The following is a 22642-nucleotide window of genomic DNA, read 5'->3' on the forward strand; positions in this document are numbered from 1 at the left end:
TGAAAACATAAATTCAAAAAGATATAGGGACCCCAATTTTCAGAGCAGTATTATTTATAATAGCCAAGATATGGAAACAACCTAAGTAACCATCAACAGATGAATGGATAAAGGAGATGTGGTACATATACAGTGAAATATTACTCAGCTATAAAAAATGAGATTTTGCCATTTGCAGCAACATGGATAGACCTGGAGTGTATATATGCTTAGGGAAGCAAGTCAGACAGAGAAAGACAAATATCATATGCTGTCACTTATATGTGGAATCTCAAAAATAAAACAAATGACTCTAACAGAAACAGACTCATAGATTCAGAGACAAACTAGTGGTTACCAGTGGGGGGAAAGTCATGGAGGAGGGGCAAGACAGGGCTAAGAGACTGAGAGGTGTCAACCAGTAGGTATAAAATAAGTAAGGTACAAGGATGTAATGCACAGCACAGGGAATATAGCCAGTATTTTATAATAACTTTAAATGGAGTATAAAGTATAAAAATATTGAATCACTACATTGTACACCTGAAGCTAATATAATATTGTAAATCAATGATACTTCAATTAAAAAAATTAAGTAGCTACTGTGTAGGGTAGTTGTGAGGATTAAAGGAGTCAATCTATGTAAAGTATTCGGAAAATTCTCTGGCACATGGTTGTCAAATAAATATACACATACAGTGGACCCTTGTTGACAACAACAAAACAGAGGGCATTACTTTCTGTTCTGTCTTAAAGGAGAAGGAGGCTAGAGGTAGACCCCTCTTCCCAAAAGGTCTTTGTTAGCTCTCACCACGAGTTAAGAGTGTGTCCTAAATGTAAACTAGAGCACTCCTCTTAGCAGAGAAGATTGCTCACAAACAAATTCATACTCATACCAGAATCTATTTCAAGTGCTTATTTAACAGAGCTTACAGTTTGTTAACAAATGTGTCATTCTTCTCTTCCTTGCCTAAATCGATCTGCTCCAGCTCATCAGGAGACTGTGTCTTTTGAGGTGCGTGCCTTGATGTGGTGCTGGAGGCTCATGGAAACACGTGGTTTGCTCGCCTCTACTGAGGTTGTGATTCCTCCACCACTTTGCTTAGTCAGCCAGGAGCAATGCAGATGAGTTTCCTGTTGAATAAGGTCCGAATTGTCAAGCCTTTGCTATACGGAAAGTACAGTACAGTAAAAGGCTTGATCCCAGCAAGAAGTGACACCCCACTTTCTCCTGTTGTCCACTTTTTTGTTTGTTTTTCTCATTTCAGACCCACCTTTTGGAGGAACTGCTCGTCGGGGGCTTGTGACGCATGTTGGCGCGCAGGCCCTTGGAGACCCTGTACGTCAGCCTGTGGTCAGAGCTTCCAGTCTCGGAAGGTGGACTGTGTCCACACGAGGAGCTGCAAGACGGTGGCTGAGAGATGCCGCGAACCGGGGAAGAAACCCTCTTCCTGGCGGCACTGCCTGGGGCCTTCCTGTGATAGTACGTACCCCTCTCAGGTACCGTGACCACCCCGAAGCCTTGTGCAAACTGGACCGCATGGAGCCAACCTTGTCAGGGTCTCGCCCACAGGGCTGTTCTGAACGGATGTGGTATCTTGGGACATCAGGAGATTAGCTGCTTTGATGTGAATGCAACTTAGAGTTCTTTAGAGAAAAAAAATAGTTGCCTGAGTAGGGTGGTCGGTGGCCTTCTAACGAGCACCGGGAGCCTCTCCACAGCCTCTTTCTGCTTTGGAGTTTCAGCCCCTCAGACGAGGCTTCCTTGGATGGGATTGGGCAGGTGTGTAAATGCCCTGAAGTTATGTGGAAATGGAATCATATATAGTTTTCTAGGGAGAGGTCTATAGCTTTGATAAGTTTTCCCTGGGGTTCATGACACCCCAGAAGCTAGTGCTGTTGTCAGCACTGGGAGGAAGAGGTGGCCTGAAGGGCTGTGACGTCCCCGGAGGGCATCAAGAAGCCACTTGGCCCAGCTAAGAAGTGAGTCCAGGGCACTTCTGACTCCAGTGCCAAGCAGTGGCCCTAACCCAAGCTTAGCTTCTTTGCTTCCCTCTGTGATCTCAGTTTCCCGCTTTTCATAAAATCAAGCATGTTTTTAAACTAGGTCTCTAATGTGCTATGTGTTAAATGGATATATATATATATGTATTTTTTTGCAAGAGGCTGCACAGACACAACTCACTACTGTACGTTTGTAAAGCATCTTAATTTGTGTTCATTAGACCTCTACAAACAAAGGTGCTGTCAGTCATGTCAAGAAGGATAAAATTAAAAAAAAAAAAAAGAAAAAAAGAAAGAAGGATAAAACTTTGCAGGGGGGTCCTAATGCCGCTGTGAAGATGAAACAAAATGTAAAAGCTCTCTTCCCCATGTAGCTGGCACAAAAACATGTATTTCTTTACAAAAAAACCCTCTAGAGTCTACAATCAGAAGATGCAAAATCACCACTGTTAAAATTTGGGACTGTCATTTCCTCATGGCCGGTTTTTAATTGAAACTCTTTTAAATGATATGTTCCAGGACTAACATAAAATACTGTAGCAGGCACACCATTGCACGTGGGACCTCGTCATGTCCTTCTAATCAGGAAATCACCAAGATCACCTGTGCATTGTCATGAGCTGCTTCTTCCTGTGATTTTTTTTTTTAACATCTTTATTGGAGTATAATTGCTTTACAATGGTGTGTTAGTTTCTGCTTTACAACAAAGTGAATCAGTTATACTTAAACATATGTTCCCTTATCTCTTCCCTCTTGTGTCTCCCTCCCTCCCACTCTCCCTATTCCACCCCTCTAGGTGGTCACAAAGCACGGAGCTGATCTCCCTGTGCCATGCGGCTGCTTCCCACTAGCTATCCACCCTACATTTGGTAGTATATACATGTCCATGCCACTCTCTCACTTCGTCACAGCTTACCCTTCCTCATCTCCATATCCTCAAGTCCATGCTCTAGTAGGTCTGTGTTTATAGACTATTACAGAGTATGACATCCTGAAGGCTTGAGAAACACAGCAACTGATGACTTCTCTCAGTTGTAGGGTTGCAACAGGCTTATAAGGCATTTACATTTTAGAAGCTCTGGCCAGTAGTTGTTAAGATGTTGGCTCTAATGGCATTTTTATGGACCCTTACGTTTAGTCTGTGAAAAGGAGACAATCGCTCTGGACAGGCTTGTGACCCTGACTGATCCAGGCATCCTGGGGGAATGGCATCTTGTCCTTGCTCTCAGAGAACTTAGGGAAGAAAACACAGAGGAAACATTGCTGCCATTTTCACAACTACGGAAATGGATCTGTGACCAAATGCGGCATCTTGGAAATTAAAGGAGAGGGAAAGTTAACCTCTTCTACTGATTTTGAAGTATATTCAAAGCGTTCTTTTAAGAGCTGTGAATGAGACTTTTCTCAGCACTATTCTCTTGCACACAAACAGAAAAATCAAAGCCTTGTTAGACCTAATTTATGCATAAGATAGAATTCCTAAGGATTTTTATTTTGGAAAAATTATGAGAAAGTAATCTAACAATGAAACATGATAGCTGAAAAGAGCTGTTTATAGTAAATAATTGTTTTAATTTGAACCGATTTTTCAGTAAATCCGAAGTGAATTAGGGTTAGGCTGGAAGGTACAGTTAGGATGAGGAGTTAGAGTTAGGATTTGTTGAATAAGTTTAGGGTTCATTTTAGTTTTAGCCTTGGGTCAGGTGAGAAAAATGGAGGTTAAGTTATTGTTAAGGCTAGAGTTGGCTTTATGGCTTAGGGTTAGGCCAGAATTGGTTTGGGTTTGGATCGTGCCAATGCTGGCATTAGTGATGGCATCAGGGTGGAGGTAAAGTTTGGAGAAGATGTTGCTGCTGAAGGCATTGGGAGTAGTATTTAATTGTAAGTTCTAAAGCTGATTTGGTTAGGGGGCTCTTACCTTAACATTCTACCAGTTATGGCTTTAGATGGCACACAACCCCAAATAAGTGGTCATACTTCTTTACTCGGGGTCCCAGCTGCCTGTGCACATGTTGCCTATAGCCTGTCGGCAGCAAAGTTACCCGAAGCAGGTGTGCTGGCCCTAGTCCGCAGTCACTCATAAGTGAGCAGTGCGTTCTGGCTTTGGATTTGTCTGTGGACAAGCTTGCTGAGTCTCTCTGCCATATCCTGAGCACCAGGTCTCTTGTTCGTTAACTGCAGCCTCACTGACACTGGGATGGACGCTACTGTACGTGGAGGGTTTGGTGGTTGGGAATGGGGGCGGGAACGTGACGAGGTCACACCAGCCTGTGAGTTGTTCATCGCAATCACACTTGATTGTTGAAGGCTTTTTAAATTAAAAGAGAGATCATTTGTACAATACTCTTTGTATATATTTATTATATGACTCAAAGGTGCAATATTTTATTTTGTACAGTATGTAATAAAGACAGGGGATATGCATTTTTCTTATTAACAACATCTCTTATTAAACTGCTTCACTTTGTATTTAAAGTTGCTATTTTTCATTTGCTGTTGTACCTTTTGTCTCGTTATCATTCAAATGACTTTCCTGTGTACTGTATTTTACTACTGTTTCTATCACCAAAGAGTTAGTGTTTCTCTTTTATGATCCTGACTAGGAATTCAGAAATAAATGTACTTTGATTATTCAGCGGCATCCTTACAAAGGCAGGTGACTTATCTGCATTCAGGTTGTGGTGGCCTTGGGTATGGTCCCCTTGGCTGCCTCTCCGAGTCCAGGAGCAACCCTGCTGGGCTCAGTGCCCTGGGCTGTCTTTGGGGTGTGGGTTACAGGATTCAGAGCGGATCACACAGAGATTCACTCTCACTGCCTCATCCCAGTCATTTACTTCATGTGAATCACACCTAAAAGAATGTCAAGGGCAGGAAAGAGTGGCCAGAAGTTCCAAACGGGCAGCCTGAAGCAGGTACGGAAGTGGGTGGTAGCTGGGAGAGCAGGAGCAGAAGGCGCTCACCCACCTTGAGTTTTGGCTGTTGTGAGGAGGTTAGGGATGGATTTGAGATGTCTGCACACAGACACTTTTTAGCAGCGGTTGGTGAGTAACCGCTTTTAATAGCTTCCTTCTCTTATACAGTTGTGGGTTTGAACTGCTTGCATCCGCTTACACACAGATTTCTATGACTAGTAAATACTGCACTATCCAAGGTTGGTTGAATATGTGGATGTGGAACCTCGGATACGGAGGAACTGAATATACGGAGGGCCAACTACACATATACGTGGATTTTCCATGGCGGGGAAGGGTGGCGCCCCAACTCCCACATTGTGCAAGGGTCAAGTGTATAGTGCTTCAAGATGAGCAGTGAGTCTTTCTAGAAAACATTCATGGTGCTGGAATTGAAATTCCCCTTCATTTGCTACAGGCCTTGGAGTTTCCAAGGTCACTTGATGAAGACAAAAATCAACCATTTTACAGTAACTTGTAAGACTGTGTTAGCCTAATGAGGCTGAGCCACACAGAAGATAAGTAATGGGACACCTCAGAGATCTCAACAGTGTACTACTTCCTTCTTTCCTTTTCTTTCTTTCCTTCCTTCTGTCCTTTCCTCCTTTTCTCCTTGACTCTTTCCCTCTTTCCCCTTCCTTCCCTCCCTCCCTCCCTTCCTTCCTTCTCTAAAGCCTACATAGGTTACAAGCAGTGGACAGCATTATCGGGACAGTGGAAAAGTTACAACTTTATTTCCAACTCAGATAAATTTTTCTAGGAAATCCCCTCTATTTTCTTGGCAGTTTGAAATACTTTGTAATCTTTAGTAACTCCGCAAGGACACCGAAAAAAGTCCACATTTTACAATCTAAACACTAATGTAAGGCTTGGGTCCTCTCTCATGTACAGTGTGATGAAATCCCAAATATTCTGGCTTTTACATATCAACATTTTGGGATTTTACCATTTTTCCACTATTGTCCTTTATTCTGCCCAAGGTCTAATCCAGGATCCCACATTGTGTTTTGTTGCCTTGCCTCTCTAGCCTCCTCCAATCTGTGATGCTTCCTCAATTTCTTCTTGTCTTTCATGATCTTGACGCTTTTGACCATGACACTGGCTACAGGTTTTGTAGAATGTCCCTCAATCTGGGGTTATCTAGTGTTTTCTCAAGATTAGAGTGAGGTTATGCATTATTGCCCTTCTTAATACATACTAACAGGGGGAACAATATGTCAATAAGTCCTATTACTAGTGACTTGATCCTTGGTTCAGGTAGTTTCTGCCAAGTTTCCTGTCTATTAAGTTACTATTTTTCTCTTTGTAATAAATAAATACTTATTTTAGAGACAATACTTTGACACTGTACAAATATTCTGCTTCTTCTTAAAATACTATCCCTTAATGTTAGCATCCACCGTGGATTGTGCCTACAACAATTATTACGAAGTTGTTCTAATCGTGACCTTCTATTTTCTTCGTTCCTTCTACTTCTGCTAATTGGAATCCTTTGGAAGGGAAGAGTTGTCCCTTCTTCCCCATTTATGCACTTTATGTATATCCATATAGACTCCAGGGGATGCATATATATCTATATATCTAGATATAGTTATAGATATCTATAGATATCTATATCTAGATATCTGTATCTAGATATATATTTAGGGGTTGAAATCCAACACTATCATTATTTTGTTGCTCAAAGCAGTCTAGCTTTGGCCATTGGGAGGGTTAAAAGGTTGACTGCGTATACACTAATCCTTGAATACGCGTGCATGTGCACGCACACACACAATTTTTTTTTCCTGTATCTATGCATTCATACTGAAACCTTGAATGCCATTCCAGCACATAGGGTCATTATTATAGTCCATACCTTTTTCTTGTTTGTCAACTTCTTTCTCTGACAGGGAGAAGCCTGGCTTTCATTATCTGCAATATATTTTCTTGGTTTGACCTTATTATACATGTAGTTTCAGAGCTGCTAACACATACCCCTGTGAAAGCAAAACAAGAAATTACCAACTAGAGTACAGTATTTGTATAGTATTCTTTTTGTCTACTGCCTTATGGTGTCCAGTGAGAACCCACTTCCAGAGTGACTTAGGTCATCCCATTCCTTCCCACCCCCTGCAGTTTGGTTATGTGATTCATTCGCAGTACAGTCATCCTCATTTATCACAGTCTGCATTCCTCCTTGCAGTCTCCCCACCTCCTGGTGATGGTTTTTATAATTTTACATGCAGTCAAATTGCCTCTGTGGTTTACAGTTCTAAGAGTTTTGACAAATTCAGAGTTGTTTGTCGACCAGCACAGTTTCTTACATAACGGTTCCATCACCTCGCAGATTCCCTTATCTTGATTCTTGGTGGTCAATAATTTCTCCACCCCCCACCCCCTGGCATTTATTTATTTTCTGTCCATATAATTTTACCTTTTCCAGAGTTTCATGCGAGTGGGATCATACATTATGTGGCCTTTGAGGCTTCTTTCACTGACCAAAAGACATTTAAGATTCATGCATGATATTGGGTGAATCAATAGTTTGTTCCTTGAATTGGCTTGGTATGGGTATACTATAGAGGTGTATCATTTTTCCAGTTAAAAGACCTAGGGGTTGTTTCCAGCGTGGGGTGATTATGAATAAAATTCTATAAACATTCACATACAGGCTTTTATGTAAAACTAAGTTTTCATTCTTCTTTGATAAATACCAAGGAGTGGATTTGCTGGCTTACATGGTATGTGCATGTTTATAAGAAACTAGCAAACTGTTTTCCAAAGTGGCTGTTCCCACTAACGACATACGAGTGTTCCAGTTGCTCCAAATCTGTGTCATTGGTCATTATAGTTCCATAATGGCTACAAATAAAGAAGAACTGATGGGGACATTGGAGGTGATGGAGAGATAGCCCTGGCAGCTATCAAACTGTGTGCCCTGTTGAAGGGGAGGATGGGGAGGGGCGACATTGGTGAAAGTCCTAGGTCTGTGACATGGGGTGAAACTCTACCCATCCATGTAAAACACCAATGAGTGGAGAGAGAAGAAAAGCTAAAGCCTTAACAAAATGGACGTTTCTTCATGTTTTATTGGACACTGTGACCCTTTGAAAGGTACATTATCAGCACTCTTTTTAAACAGCCTTTTTGAAGTTTGCTAACTTATGATGACAAGGTTCACCTTCCCCTTCTCTGATTAATGTTCTGAGGTCTCCTCTTCGCTTCATATTACCAGACTCCTCTCACACAGCGATTCTCAGACAGGGCCTTAGATAGTTTTGTATGAAAGGAAGTCTAAATCTGATGTATTCAGGGGCTGGGGTACGGGCTTCCCAACCTCTGACTGGTGAACACTCCCCTCCTTTCTTCCTGCCATGCAGTCTTTGTTTTTTTAATATTCTTTGTTTTTTAGAGCAGTTTTAGGTTCAGAACAAAATTGAGTGGAGAGTACAGAGAGTAACCCTGTACCTCCTGCCCCCACAGATGCACAGCCTGCCACTATTAATAGCCTGCACCAGAGGGTACATGTGTCACAATGGGTGACTTGACATTAACACAGCATAATCATTCACCCAAAGTCCGCGGTTTACATCAGGGTGCACTCTTAGCGTTGTTGTCCCTGCAGGGTTTATAAACTACAAAGCCTTTCTGTCTCATTCTGTGCTCTCATTCTCCACAACAAGGACATGCAGGGAGACAGGATGGAGATGGGATGGGGTGGGGGTGGAAATTTTGTCTCCAAATGCCCTCCTTCCTTCATCCGATTTATCCAAGTTTGGCTTAGTGGAAATTCATTCTAAATCTGGCAGATGGTTAAATAATAATATTACTAGTTTCCAGTGCTGTTAAAATGTTGTGTGACTCTGTGTGTGTGTTTGTGTGTGTGTGTATTATGTAGAGCTTAACCTGGAAAATACTTTATTCTTTAATCTTTTCCAGAGAAGATCTGTTGCAGAAATGATTTCATGAAAATTCATTTAATGATGCTCTATTAATATGACTAATATATCAAGTCAACATAATTTTCCCTAATTAGTACGAAAGTAAATAAAAACAAACTACTTCCACATAATGAAAAATATTTTAACCAAATGTTGATGGACTTGTTCTCAGTTAAGTATATATTTTGAAACAGTTCTAAAGCTACTAAAGACTAAAAAGATAAAATAAATCATATTATCCCATAATGCATCATTGATCAAAGAAAAAACACCCACTAAGAGTTTAATTCATTAGGAAAGTCTCAGCATTTATAATTGCAGTCTGTTCTTTCTACTTCACTTAATGGCACCATTCCTTCCCTCCTTCCCTTCTTGGCATTTCTCTTCACACTGGAGGAGGAGGAGGACATAATTGTGCCCATACCAAGCCTGATTCTTCTTCTGCATCGTGATTCTGGGAGCAGCAATTAGGTGCATAATTACCTGCGGTAACCGTGAAAATTTTCTTCAGAGCTGTCAGTCATTCCTTAAACTACTCTCGCAAGTGCTTTTCCCTTTTTGGAAGTACTGTCATTCGAAACACATTATTCCCCCCCATCCAAGCTCTCCATTCTCTGTAACAACTTCTAGGGTGCTTGTGAAGCTTTAGAGGGCAAGTCTCGTCTCAGAAATCATACTACTCGGAAGCTCGAAGCAGATTAGGTTATTTTACAGTCCTTGCTACAGGACAGAAAGTGAGTATTGAGTAGGTAATTCTCCTAATTTGAAAACAGAGAAACAGGTACGGAAAGAGACTGAGTGACTTATTAATAATCTCTGACATTTGGTTAGCACTTTTAGTTTACGCATTATGTTGTATCACATGACCTGATGCTCAGAGCAAAACTTCTGAGAGGTAGGCAGAGCACGTAATTCTTTTACAAATGAAGACACTGAGCCTCAAAGACAAGAGTCACTTACCTAGGATGGCACAAGTAGAAACTGGTGTCATTGAAACTTGAACACAGGTGCTTTGATTCCCAAGCCACAGAGCCTTTACTTGTCACACCACAATGCCTCTTTCTAACTTGAACACAGCGAGGAGCAGTGCAGCCATCTTGACACTGCCAACCAAAACTTGACTCAGGGTACACTATGCAGATGCCTTGAAATCTAAGGAAAAAAAATACTGTTTTCTTGAAAAAAGAATCCATGTATCATTTTCAATGAAAAGAATGCATGTATCATGCATGTATCATGCATGTATCATTTTCAATGGTGTTCTATTAGTCCTAAAGCACTTATAAATAACTCATATATGAATAACCCTATAATTGCCATAATTATAAACACATGTACAAATGATAGTAGATTGAGGCAACAAGCTACCAGAAAGTATGTTTGGATTAAAAGAGTTCGGATGGGAATGTACATTATGCAACTCTCAGAATGCATATTAAAGGACAATCTTGGTTAAAATATTAATACAAAATGGGTTTTAAAATCCTGATTTCCTGGGGCTTCCCTGGTCGTGCAGTGGCTGACAGTCTGTCTGCCAATGCAGGGGACAAGGGTTCGAGCCCTGGTCTGGGAAGATCCCACATGCCGCGGAGCAGCTGGGCCCATGAGCCACAACTACTGAGCCTGCACGTCTGGAGCCTGTGCTTCTCAACAACATAGGCCGCGACAGTGAGAGGCCCACGCACCGCGATGAAGAGTGGCCCCCGCTCGCCGCAACTAGAGGAAGCCCGCGCACAGAAAAGAAGACCCAGTGCGGCCATAAATAAATAAATAAAATTTAAAAACAAAAATCCTGATTTCCTGTAACAAATTTTCTAAATCTCGTTTAAAAATTTAAAACATGATTTTTTTTTCAGCTCTCATAAACATTTTTTTCTACCATAGAAAATTGGTTTTGCCCTTGGGAAACCAATGTTCTGTTAGTTAGCTTCCTTTTAAACATGATTTGATGATTAGAAGGTTCAGTCCTCTAGCCTACCATGCCCCCTAATGACTCAGCAGACATCCCGCAAGGAAAACCAGCCACACATCAGGGGTATTTACAGATTCCGGTTGGTCACACTGGCCTACATGTCAGGTGCTCCGCTGGTTTCCCTTCCCCTACGAGAGTCCCACTGCTGATGCTACCCTAATCTTCAGCCTTGGCCTAGACCTGACAAATGCTCCCAGAGAAGTACACAGTTGGCCATCTCAGCTCATCTAGGAAGGGCTCCCCTGTCTCTGTAATTTTAGTTCTTTGCTTCCATTAAAAAGAGATTTTTAAAAATTTATGTATGTTTTTAAGCTGTTTCAGTGGAAGTAATGGCTTTCTGCCATCTGCTATGTCCTATCTGGTAGCAGAACTGAAAAATTTTTACTGGCTACTAGAAAAACGTTAAGCGCCTCAGTCTGACAACCAAGACTTCACAATCTGATCTCAACCTACATTTTTGGAACTATACACCAATCTCTCAGATCCTGAAATTCTCTGGTTCCCACCATGTTCACTGAACAACCCTCTTATCTTTCTGGCTTTATGATTTTTTTGCTCACCTCATCCTAGCTTTTTGGATATCCCTCCTCTTTCTATATATCAATACTTACTAGTCTGTGACGCATTCCCAGACTAGCCTGGAGTGATATCTTGCTTAGTCTGTTTGAAGTCCTAATTGTTCCGTTAATTTTCTAGTGAATTATTTGCCTCTTCTTGTGATACCTCATATTTTGATTTCTCTTTGACTATTTAATTCTTCAGGCTATTACTGCTCTTTTTTTCTCAACTCAACTATAAAGTTTCTAAATGTCAACAACGATGCTCAATTCAGATCTCTATTCCTTATAGTGCCCAGCACACAGAAGAGTCATCCCTAAAAAGTATCAAATCAAATACTGACCTATTTTCATTATCTACATTTTAATCTGAATGACTTTCTAAAGCAAGGCTGCTAGGGGCAGGTATGTTTGTCTAAGAGCCACCAGTTTCACAGAACCACATCTCCAGAATCTAGATGTCACCCTTCTCACCATCTTATAGAGTTTTTCGTTCTTGTTTTTAATCATACCCCATTTCTGCCTTTGCTCTGTTCTCTAATTCTTAGGTGACAGTGAGAGAGAGTCTCTTCCCATTGTGATTTCTCTTCAGCTATGGACCTGTCCTGCAGTAGGTATGTACAAAGCCTGCAGTACAATCATCACGCAGAATGACGAATTATTCCCTCAGCCCTTAGTATTTGTTGTCTCATGCCTGAAAACCTGGAAATACAAGAATCACTTTTCCTCACTAGGGAAGATGAGGAGAGAGAAGGCTAGAAGGAACCCAGGAATCCTCAACACTGTATTACGGGAGTGGACGTACAGGAATCTATAGGAAACCCAGGTAATGAGAAGCCAGAACTAGTGTTACTGTGTATGTGTGTGTCTCATATGTAAATAGTCACAGCATCAAGGAATATCACTATTGTATTTTTAAAAAGACTTTGTGGGGAAAAAAAAAGAAAAGAAAATCTTACTATGGTTGTTTAAAAGACCTAGTACAGATGGTTCACCAATTATCTTTTATGTCAAATTATTACACAATACACTATCTCCTCTGCATACCAATAAATACATATCTTAGCAATTACTATATGCTATATTAGATTATAACAATATATTTGTTCACCATGTGCATTGTCTTAAAAATGTGTTCTTTGTACGGATCTCCTTCCTGGGCTGACATATAGATCACAGCATACTGATACCATATACTTTAGTGACCCATTAAACTGGTAAGAGTGACATTTAAAGAAAAAGTATGTATTCTGTTATTACCGGTTTAACGTATAAATCATGACTTTTATCGTGGATGGCATCACTCGTACAAAAGGGTTTTATATTAGGACATACCCATTCAGTTATATCACATAACTAGTGAAAAGGCTTTAAGCCTAAATATGCAATTACATTATTAACAACAAAAAAAATACAGAAAAAATATGAACTAACAAGAGAGCCTATTGTTTAAAACTAAAGGACCCCACCCCCTGCCAAAAAGCAACAGACTATTATATAATCAGATTGATTTTTGGGAAGAAACTGGTCATACGTTGTACAGTCCTTACTCTTCCAAGTCAGTTGCCAGGAGGCAGAAGGTATTCCATGCTGGAAGTCTTGGAGGAGCAGGTTGCCTAGGTGGTGCTCCAACACTGTCTCACTGGGTGGACAAACCTATTGTATTCTGAGGTTCAGTATCAGGGACCATCTGCTAACAGATGCAAGCTTCACCCTCTACTCCAGCCTTTGTCAGTATAAAGGGAGTATTTTGGTTCTCTACCTGCTAACTCTTTTGCTTTATCGTTTGGTTCAGAACTTCAATGGAGAAGAGGGTTGCTCTTTATTTGACTTTCTCAAAGGCTCCAGTATGCTCAGTAAAGTTTCAACTCATGCTGGGATGGAAGGAAAGGAACAGTGCCGACTAAATGTGGCATAATGTGACAAATATGACATAATGCTTGTTCAGTGGTATCCTTTGTTTTCATGGTTTGAGATAGAGAAAACTAATTAAGTGGCTGAATTTGGACAGGAATCCAGGTCTCTTAACTCTCCATCAAGCAAATAGTCTGCTTTTTTCTCATATACAATACTATTTAGACAACAGAGAAAAAAGTTTTTTCCTAAGCCACAGAGACTTAAGTTTGGCAATACACCAAAATCATGATCTGATGTTAGATCTCAAAGCTGGAAGTAAAGTTTTTGGTTTTTGGCTCTTTAGTTTTTGAAATGGCAAGTTACCTTTATAGGTCGGGACAGTATCCAACTTCCCTTTTTTAACTTGTCTCTCCAAAGGCCGAGCTATTGCCACACGCTGCACTTTACAAGAATTAAGATGCCATTTGTAGGTAGTACCAAGATCAATCTCCCCCTGCTTTGGTTTATATTCTTCTGGTGCATGGCGAGGCTGTTTGACTATTTCATAAGGACGAGAATCCGACCTGAAACATATAAATTTGAAACATAGCTTCACAGGTTCTTTTATTTCTAAGTATTTCAATGCAGTATTAAAATTTTCCAGACTTTTTTTTTTACTTGAAAAGTCTAAGAAGTTATTAAAATGGTGATGGTCGATAAGCTACTTGAAAGAGATTATTGAATTCCTTTATGTCCTATCCAGTGACTAAATATAAGAAAAATAAATGTCAAAAATCCTAGTTTTCGAAACATCTTTACAGTGGATCCTCAGTTAACTGGATCTTACATAAATACAATCTTCAAATCATTGAATTTTTTCCTAACCCGGAAGGAAATCTCAGGTTAAAGATTTAATGAATCTGAAAAAAATTTTAACTCTATCGCCTGGGTCCACTTTGTCAAAATCCTTATTCATCCTATTAAGGACTATAATAAACGATTTGGGCATGCTCTCTTCTTGTTGAAGTCATGCTGTCTTTCTGCTCACCATTAAGTAATCAATTGAAGAAACAATTTACGTCTAAACTCTGGCCTTTAGACATAAATCATATTCATAGTATTGAGGTCTTATCCACCTTCAGATCCCCAGAAGCCCTTGCCAGGGATAGGAGTCATATGGTACCCTAGCCACCCTGGACATTATATAACATTATGTGGCAGAGGTAGTACTGCAGACACTGAGGTTGTCTGGTGGGGTGGTGAGACCACAGACTCAGACTGATCAGACTACCTGGGTCCAAATCCTGGCTCTGTCATTCACCAGATTTATGATGTGGGATAACTTACCCTGTCTATGCTCCATGCTCCAGTTTCCTTAGATATCAAATAGGACAATAATACCATCTACCTCATCAGGTTGTTGGAAGGACTGACACATGCACACATGTACAGCATACGCATGAGTGTTTAGTACACAGTAAGGATGATATGTTAGCTCTACAAATGACTACAAGTCTTCAAAATTGCTTTTTTTCTTTGGGACACTATGGATTGTTTCACTCATTGCATCATTCATTTAAACCATCTTGTATTAATCAATATTTTCTGTTTATGTCCATAAGCTCCAAAAACCAAAACTCACTGAATCCCTTCTCTAGTCACGATATAACCTCTCAGACTTGTTAACTCCGTTTCCTCACCCCTATCAACCCACTTCAACCTGGTTGCCAGCACTGTCACTTCTCTAACACAGCTTGAAGGTGCACCGTGACTTCTATGTGATTAAATCATCAGGCGTTTTTAGTCCTCATCTTACTTAACCTCTCAAGTTGTAACTGACGTTATTGCCCACTCCCTCTATTTCTGAGAAGTTCTCTCTCCCTGCCTTCCTCACTATTTCTTCTTGGTCTCCTATGCAGCTTCGCCCTCCTATAGTCAGTCAGAAAGTTGGGCAGTTCCTCGACACTGGGGCTACCCACTCTCCCCTTCTCACCCAATGTTCCCTCGTGAGGACAACGCCCCTACTCCCACAGCTGTAATTACTAACTATGTGGAAACACCTCTCACTCGTACGTCTCCACTCAGACCTCCTCTCTTAGCTCCGTACCAGTCTTTACAGTGGCCTGTTGGATATTCAGTGGCACCTCAAAACTTAGTATACCCCTAATCAAACTATTTTCCCCCAACAAATTTGGGCCTATTGGCCTGTTCCCTATTTTAGTGACTGGCATCACCGTCTCTTCAGTTGCACTCAGAAACCTAGGACTAACCCTTCACGCCTCACCTCCCTCCTATATTTCGTTCATCATCAGCTCCTGTCAATTCTGCCTCTTAAATATCTCTTAAATCCGCTTTTCTCTCTCTCATCACCATTCCAAGCTTTCATAATAGCTCATTCAAATCAATTCAATACCTTCCTAAACTCATTTACTAGTTCTCTCTCCAATCTTTTCTTACATTGCACCCAAAATCATCCTTTCACACATAAATTTGATCAGGTCATTCTTGCCCTCATCTCCCTAGCCTCTTCCTCACCTCTCTTTCGTACCCCCCTCAACAAACAAACACACAAACAAAAAACAAGAAAGAAAAGAAAGCTTCAGTGGCTTCTTATTGCTCTAAGGATATAGAAAAAACTGAACACGGCCTCTTTCACTAGCTTCAAATCACACCGTGCTTCCTCTTCCTTTCTCTGCTCCTGCTGGCCTTCTCTGACAATTTCCTTCTTTCCATGCTCCTTCCTGCTACATGCTGCTCTCTCCTTGGAAGGCACTTTCTTACAGTCTTAATCCAGTTAATTGCTTTACAGCCTTCAGATTTTAGCTCATTTTTCTCATTTCCCTGATAAAGTCAAGCCTCTTTATTCTGGATCCGAAGTTACCTTGCGCCTATCCTTCACAGATTTGATCACTGTTGCAATTTCATACTTATTTTGAGTGTTTTTGACTGACACCTTCACGAGACTGCAACGTCTGTGAGCACAGACATCATGACTGTTTTGCTCACCACTGTATTCCAGGTGCCTAGCATAGCACCTGACAGTTAACGAATGCTTATGAAATATTATTTAGTGGATAAATCCCATATCTCTGCTTCTCAAGACATCTGAGTTGTTCTTTGCTCTTCCCAAATACCAGCTAGAGAGGAATAGGCTAAAATGCAATCAGGAAGTGGAGAGGACAGAGAAAGCTTAGAAGTCTTACTTTCTCTAGTAAGATTAGTTAGGAGTTAGAAAGTTTACCTCCAAACCCAAAGCTACTTTCTATGGAGAAGTAGTAAAGGGTAAATGCACTCTCAGTCATCTGATATATCCTAAAACACTTGACATGTCTGGAATCATACTTTCAGGGCAGACTTCCGGCCAACTCTGGCGATGTTCTACTGTGCGACAGCTGTAATGCTATAAAGGATCAAAAGTCCTGTACAAGTCCAGACATCTGCTCTTTACACAGTCTCTTCCTATATTATAGAAAAGTATAGAACAGAATGACACACGATTCTTTGTTGGTACAGATGAATCAGATGCTTTCTGCTGCCTAGTCAACGTGGTCACCATGAGGGAGTCAAGCAAGACTTCCAAACCCCTTGAATATGGCTCTTGCAAATACTGCTAGTTCCCTAGTCAAACTACGAAGAAAAGATCTAATGTTTTAGTAAGTGGAAAGATGATGATTTAAGAAATGGAAGTTTTACTTTTGTTGGCATATTTGAACCTTTTGGGAGTTGGGACATTTCTTTTTTTATTTTATTTTTTTTTATTATTACAGGCTACTTGAACAAGGCAACTGAGAAAGCACAGAATGGAAAAGCAACTGCCTTTGACAGAAAGATGTGGCAGGTTAAACTTTCTTGATTTTAACACTCCGAGCTGGTTAAATGCAAAATCTTTATTCAATAAATATGAACAGTGTGAAATTTATTTCAAATTTCCATTATGAATCATTAAGGCATCAAGAAAGAAAGGAATAAAGGTGAAGAGAAAAGAGCAACCATTCCCATTTGCTCTATCTCAACCAACTGCTCAATTCCTTCATCTCATTTACTATAATGTGTCGTTATCTTGTTTACCTGATTTTTGTTGTGGGACTATCATTCCCACAAGACTATAAACATAGTGGGAAAGCCCTTCTTTCTGTTCCCTGTCATACCCAGTGAACAGTCCAATACCTGCCCATTGCATTGTGTCTGTAGCAACAGAATCACCAGCAGTGCTGGTTAAAAATGCATATTCCTGGGATCCACTTCATTATCTACTGACTATTTTAGGTGGAGCTGTGGAATCTGCAATTTTAACCTTTCTAGATGATTCCAAATCACACCAAAGTATGAGGACTATGGAAAATCTTCACATCTCTGGAAGAGCCGCAAACCTACAAAAGTAACTGGAATCACCAAAGCACTGCAAGAGTTGCCTGAAATGTTAAAGGTATAAGTACTGGAGTAAAGGTTTGAAGGTCTCCACTTTTGCTAGGTAAGTAAAATAAACTCTATCTGAAATGAAAAGAAAATAGATAGCACTAAAAATTAAAGTTGCTACAGAGCATTTCAAAAACCCTAAATTATAGAAAGCTGATGTATGAGTTCCTGGAAAGCAAGAACCTCTCTTTATTGATATTTTTATACTTACTGCCTAAGACTGCATCTTGAATATAGTGTACACATTAAGAAAATAGAGAAAAGAACTGAACGGACAAAGATCAAAAGAGCTGAGTCCAAACGAAAAGTTTAGGCTTAAAAGGACTTTTTTGTCTTTCACACACTGAATAGTGAGTGCCTACTGTGGGCAATGATGCCCATTCCATGTGGGCAATGATGTCGCCTATGCAAACATAAATAACTTATCATAGTTTAACTCACATGAGCAATTGTATATACACATTGCAGAGAAAAACGATGTTCTGAGATAGATGGCTGTTTTGACTGACACAGTGAAAGAAATAGACATTTGAAAAGATTTAGTTACATAGTATGAAAAAAAAAGATTCAAACAGCAAGATGAAAAAGTAGCAGATGCAGGTCAAAATTTCCCTGAAGGGGTCTCTTGACAATCTTGATCCTCCTAAAGAGAGGCAATGTATTGAAATATTAATGAGTTTGTTCTCCCAGTTTTTTTCCCCTCCTTTATTTCAAGCAGGTAGTCAGGACCCTGATATTTCCTTCTTGCAGGACTTTTGGAAGGGCCGAGGATATAAGCTGCCTGAAGTCAACACGTTCTCCTGTCTTTTAAAAAACAATTCATGAAGAGATGAAATCAGATGTCCTTCTGAAAATAAGGTCCTAAGAGGAAACAGATGGTCCTGGACTGCAAAAGAGGGAAGAGGGGACGATTCCCCAGAGAGAGGAAGGAGGTAGAAGATGAGGGGTAGGGAGTTCTTAGAAGAGCAGGGGTCTTTGCCCCATTCTATCAGTGTTCCAGGAGGTGGCTGGATATCAAGTGTTGGCTAGGTGGAAGCCTACAACAGTGGCTCCCAGCTTTGCCAAGATTCTTGTACCTCATACGTAAACTTCAAAGCAGCAGTGGCACCACTCTTGAAGGGATTCTGCGAACTTCAGCAAGAGACATTTCAGGGGGAAGCATTACCAATGTCTAAAGCCCAGAGAAGACTCCTCTTGCATTGGCAATGCCTCTGCTCCCTGGATCATTTTACTGCTTGGAGAAAAGGGAGCCTCCAACATAATGAAGACTGAAATTTCCTGACAGCTGGATGGGAAAGGAACTTAGGTTGGATAGAAATTAATTTAAAGATTAGAAAAAAAATTAAACAATTTTCTTGCACATCAGGGTTTTCAGATACGAATCAAATCCTCAAAGGTCGACTTATCTTTAAATCTACATCCAATTAGTAATTTAAAACATTTTCCTTGAAACTATGGGGAAACTGCTTTCCATCACCATGTGAAGTGTTTTTCCTTTGGAGGGGATTACAGTACGACAGGATTGACATATTCATAATAGTTATTTAGCAAATAGTCGTCTAATCTCTGGGTCAGCAAGGAAGCTGAGGAAGGAGATGACTGCTTACAGGTTAGGCAGAACTCACTGACCAATTCTGGGTTTCAGGAGACTACCTTCTACATTTTCAGTCCGTCAGATCCCAAAGGAAAGCAGTTTGGATGGGACTGGGAACGGGAATATGGTCAGGCCGGGATGGAAAGCTACGAACAGAAGAAAGTGTAACACGGGTCGAAAACCCATAGACTTGCACACCGTTCTACTCTCCTTCCGTTTCCTTTTATTTATTTTTTTTAAATTTTGTGGGCATAGGGGCTTCCCTAGTGGCGCAGCGGTTGAGAATCTGCTGGCCAATGCAAGGGACACGGGTTCGAGCCCTGGTCTCGGAATATCCCACATGCCGCGGAGCAACTAGGCCCGAGAGCCACAACTACTGAGCCTGAGCGTCTAGAGCCCATGCTCCGCAACAAAAGAGGCCGCGATAGTGAGTGGCCCCCGCTTGCCGCAACTACAGAAAGCCCTCGCACAGAAACGAAAACCCAACACAGACAAAAATAAATAAATTTAAAAAGAAATTTTGTGGGCATACACTGTCCCCGTCGGATCAGGTCTCCACACTTGGCAGCCTGACATCCAGCCGCTGCTACACAGGTGTATATTATCCGCCTGGCGCCATAGCATTTCAGTTTGCGCCCCTGGATAGGACCCGACAAAGCAGAACTGCTTAACCCAAGGTAGCTGGCGGGTGAGCAGCGAGCATCTGCGGACCCGGGGATAAGTGAGGCGTCGCTGGGCCCCGCGTCCTCCAACATGGCGGGGCGGCCACTCTGAGGGTTCCGTTCCCCGAGACCCCAGCTCGCTTCCAAGCCCCGGCGGTCGCCACACCGGCCGTTTCTTACCCGGAGGTACAAATCTGACACAGACTCCAGGTCCTCATGCTCCTGGCTCCCGGGGTCAGCTCCATAGCTCCTCCGCACGCGCAGCTCCTGCAACTCCACCGCACTGACCTCAGTCCCGTCAGTCGGCGGGGAGGGGCGGGTTTAACGGACGCACGGCCTACTTCCGGCGGCGCCAGAGACGCGGACGGGTCAAAGGTCGTGCGTCCTCAGCCCCGCACCTGACGCGCGTGCGTCCTCAGCCCCGCACCTGACGCGCGTGCGTTTGGTGGACGCGGAGGTCTGGGTGCCTGCGAAGTGCGTGGTGTGGCCGGGCGCTGGGGTCCAAGGGGGACTGGCTGGTCGGCGGAAGCCGGTAAGTGCGGGTCCGCAGGCGTCCGGGCGTCATCTTCCGCCTACTCCAGGCAGTGGCGGTCTCGGGTCGCCGCGGCGGAAGGGCGGGGACTGGGCTAGGGGTGAGCCCGGGCTGGGAGCGGCTGCCGTCCGAACGTAGTGTCCGGGCCGGGCCGGCCGTTTCTCAGTGTGGACCCGGGATCCTCAAAGAAAAAGGGAGTGAGGATAAAGGGAATGTAGAGTTGAGGGTTTGTTTTTCCTTTGTTTCCCCAGTGTGGAAAGGAATGGAAGATGTTCACTGCACCTGCACGTGACCCCAAAATTTAGTCGGGAAGCTGGGTGTTTCACCTCCAGTGAAAGCAAGTGGGAGTGATAGGAGAGGCTTGGAAAAAGATCGAGCAGGGGAAGAGAGAGATGTCGGCATCTTCTCTCCCTCCTGCATAAGACCGTTCCAGTATGTAATCGCTGACCTGGAGAAATAATGCTCGAGTACAGAGTACGGGGCAGAGTTCCAGGTGTCACTGTGCACCCAACCCCCACGAGCTTTGTGATTCATCGCAAATGGCCGATCCGGAAGGATGAGTAAACTCCGCAAGTACAGTCGTGGTACAGTATTTGTTGAAGTGCTCAAATTGGACTTGAGCCTGGGTGGGTCTGTCCCTTCAGGAAGCAGCCGTTGGGCTCTTACTTTAAGGGACTCGAGAAGTCTTGTCAGCTCCCAGCAGTAGAAACTTTGATCTTTTAACGCCCCGATCTTCGGCCATTTGTAATACGTGTTTAATTAATAGTCACAGGACATAAGTGACCGTGGTGCTCAATAGTTTGGATAAGATGATTCCACTCCAGAAAAACACGGCTAGCATCAGGAATACCTGTGTTTTGGCTCATGTTGACCATGGTAAGAATCTGTTCCAAATGGCTTATTTTCATTAATTAAGTGCTGCGTCTCCGCATGTGTCAGTGGAGTGATGTTCTGGGCAGATGAGAGTGATGCTTGCTAAGCTGCAAGTCTTATTTCCTTTAAAAGTGTGCTGTGGGAGGAACACAGCTAAGTAATGATTGTTATTCTTCTATGTAGTATATTTTGTTGTCGTTTAAACGAAAAGTTGAGTTTTTAAGTATTTGTATTTTTAAGTATTTTGAAATGGCTTTGTAATATAACACGTCTGTAGCCTTGACATAATAACCTCAGAACCTGTGTTACATGATTCTGCTTAACTCGTGCGATGTTTTTTGTTTTTGTTTTTTTGTGGTACGGGGGTCTCTCAATGTTCTGGCCTCTCCCGTTGCGGAGCACAGGCTCCGGACGCACAGACGCACAAGCTCACGGACCATGGCTCATGGGCCCAGCCGCTCCGCGGCATGTGGGATCTTCCCAGACTGGGGCACGAACCCATGTCCCCTGCATCTGCAGGCGAATTCTCAACCACTGCGCCACAGGGGAAGCCCTGTGAGATGTTTTATATTTTGATTGGTACAGTGGTTTGTCTTATCACTTAAGACTGTGCATTTTGCTCTGTGTAAATTATGCCTCAATTAAAAATATTTTTCGGTCCTTAAAAAAAAATGTTGCTTGACGGATTTTAAAGTGAGGTTGATCCGCAGGGTTGGCAGTACAGATTACAGCACTGTGGAGTGCTGGAATCTGTGTCCTTCCAGATGATGTTTTGTTCAAAGTTCTAATTAACATGCCCGTTGTATCTCACTTCACTTAGTATAGGTAAATAGGAAATATTTACTAAACCAGTTCTATGGTTAGATGTTAAGTTTGTTGATACAATCTACCCACCATACCCTTTAAAAAAAGAAATCGATTTAAATTTTTATTGTTACTTTAACAGGAAATACTAGACTCTCTTATATCTAGCAATGGAATCATCTGCAGTCGCCTGGCAGGCAAGGTATGTTCTATTTGATATATACCTGCATTTCAGTAAGTATTAGCAAATCTACAATGTGATGAGTCCTTCGTTGTGTTCTTAAAGATCGAAAAAGTATGAAGTATAGTTCATGCATCTAAGAAACTGCCAGTTCGTTTAGCAAGATAAAATAGATTGTTGAGAAAAAGTTATGTCTAGATTGCTTTATGTTACTTTATATTAATATTTTATAAGTGCAAGAATGAGTTTTTGCAACCAATCATTTGATAACCTGGCATGATTGTGGAAAATTTCACAGGTGGAAGAGATGCTTCACAGTGGGGAATAATGTGGATAAAATGCATAAAGGCTAATTTGT

The 22642-nt window shown here is 41.8% G+C and overlaps 3 long non-coding RNA genes across 10 annotated transcripts in view; 2 read left to right on the top strand and 1 right to left on the bottom strand.

Moving 5' to 3' along the window:
- Nucleotides 1–20211, bottom strand: part of LOC131764948 (uncharacterized) — a 76104-nt gene extending 55893 nt beyond the window's left edge. For 7 of the 8 annotated variants that reach the window (XR_010835475.1, XR_010835477.1, XR_010835476.1 and 4 more), the window contains exons 1-5: nt 20075–20211; nt 13607–13806; nt 9818–10009; nt 6793–6913; nt 913–1113 (exon numbers count right to left, since the gene is read on the bottom strand). This is a non-coding gene — a long non-coding RNA (uncharacterized lncRNA). Of the gene's footprint in view, nt 1–912; nt 1114–6792; nt 6914–9817; nt 10010–13606; nt 13807–19764 lie in introns of all 8 variants that reach the window. The other variant, XR_010835481.1, reaches the window with a different exon arrangement.
- A 100-nt stretch (nt 20212–20311) lies between these two features.
- LOC136792072 (uncharacterized) lies at nt 20312–21300 on the top strand. The gene is made up of 3 exons (XR_010835239.1): nt 20312–20426; nt 20678–21010; nt 21193–21300. It is a non-coding gene; the product is annotated as an uncharacterized lncRNA (long non-coding RNA).
- Nucleotides 21301–22256: 956 nt separating this feature from the next.
- LOC136792073 (uncharacterized) overlaps nt 22257–22642 on the top strand; it is a 46276-nt gene continuing 45890 nt past the window's right edge. Inside the window, exon 1 of the long non-coding RNA XR_010835240.1 lies at nt 22257–22305. This is a non-coding gene — a long non-coding RNA (uncharacterized lncRNA). The remainder of the gene's footprint in view (nt 22306–22642) is intronic.

The sequence above is a fragment of the Kogia breviceps genome, chromosome 11 (assembly GCF_026419965.1).
Source record: "Kogia breviceps isolate mKogBre1 chromosome 11, mKogBre1 haplotype 1, whole genome shotgun sequence".
NCBI lineage: Eukaryota > Metazoa > Chordata > Mammalia > Artiodactyla > Physeteridae > Kogia > Kogia breviceps.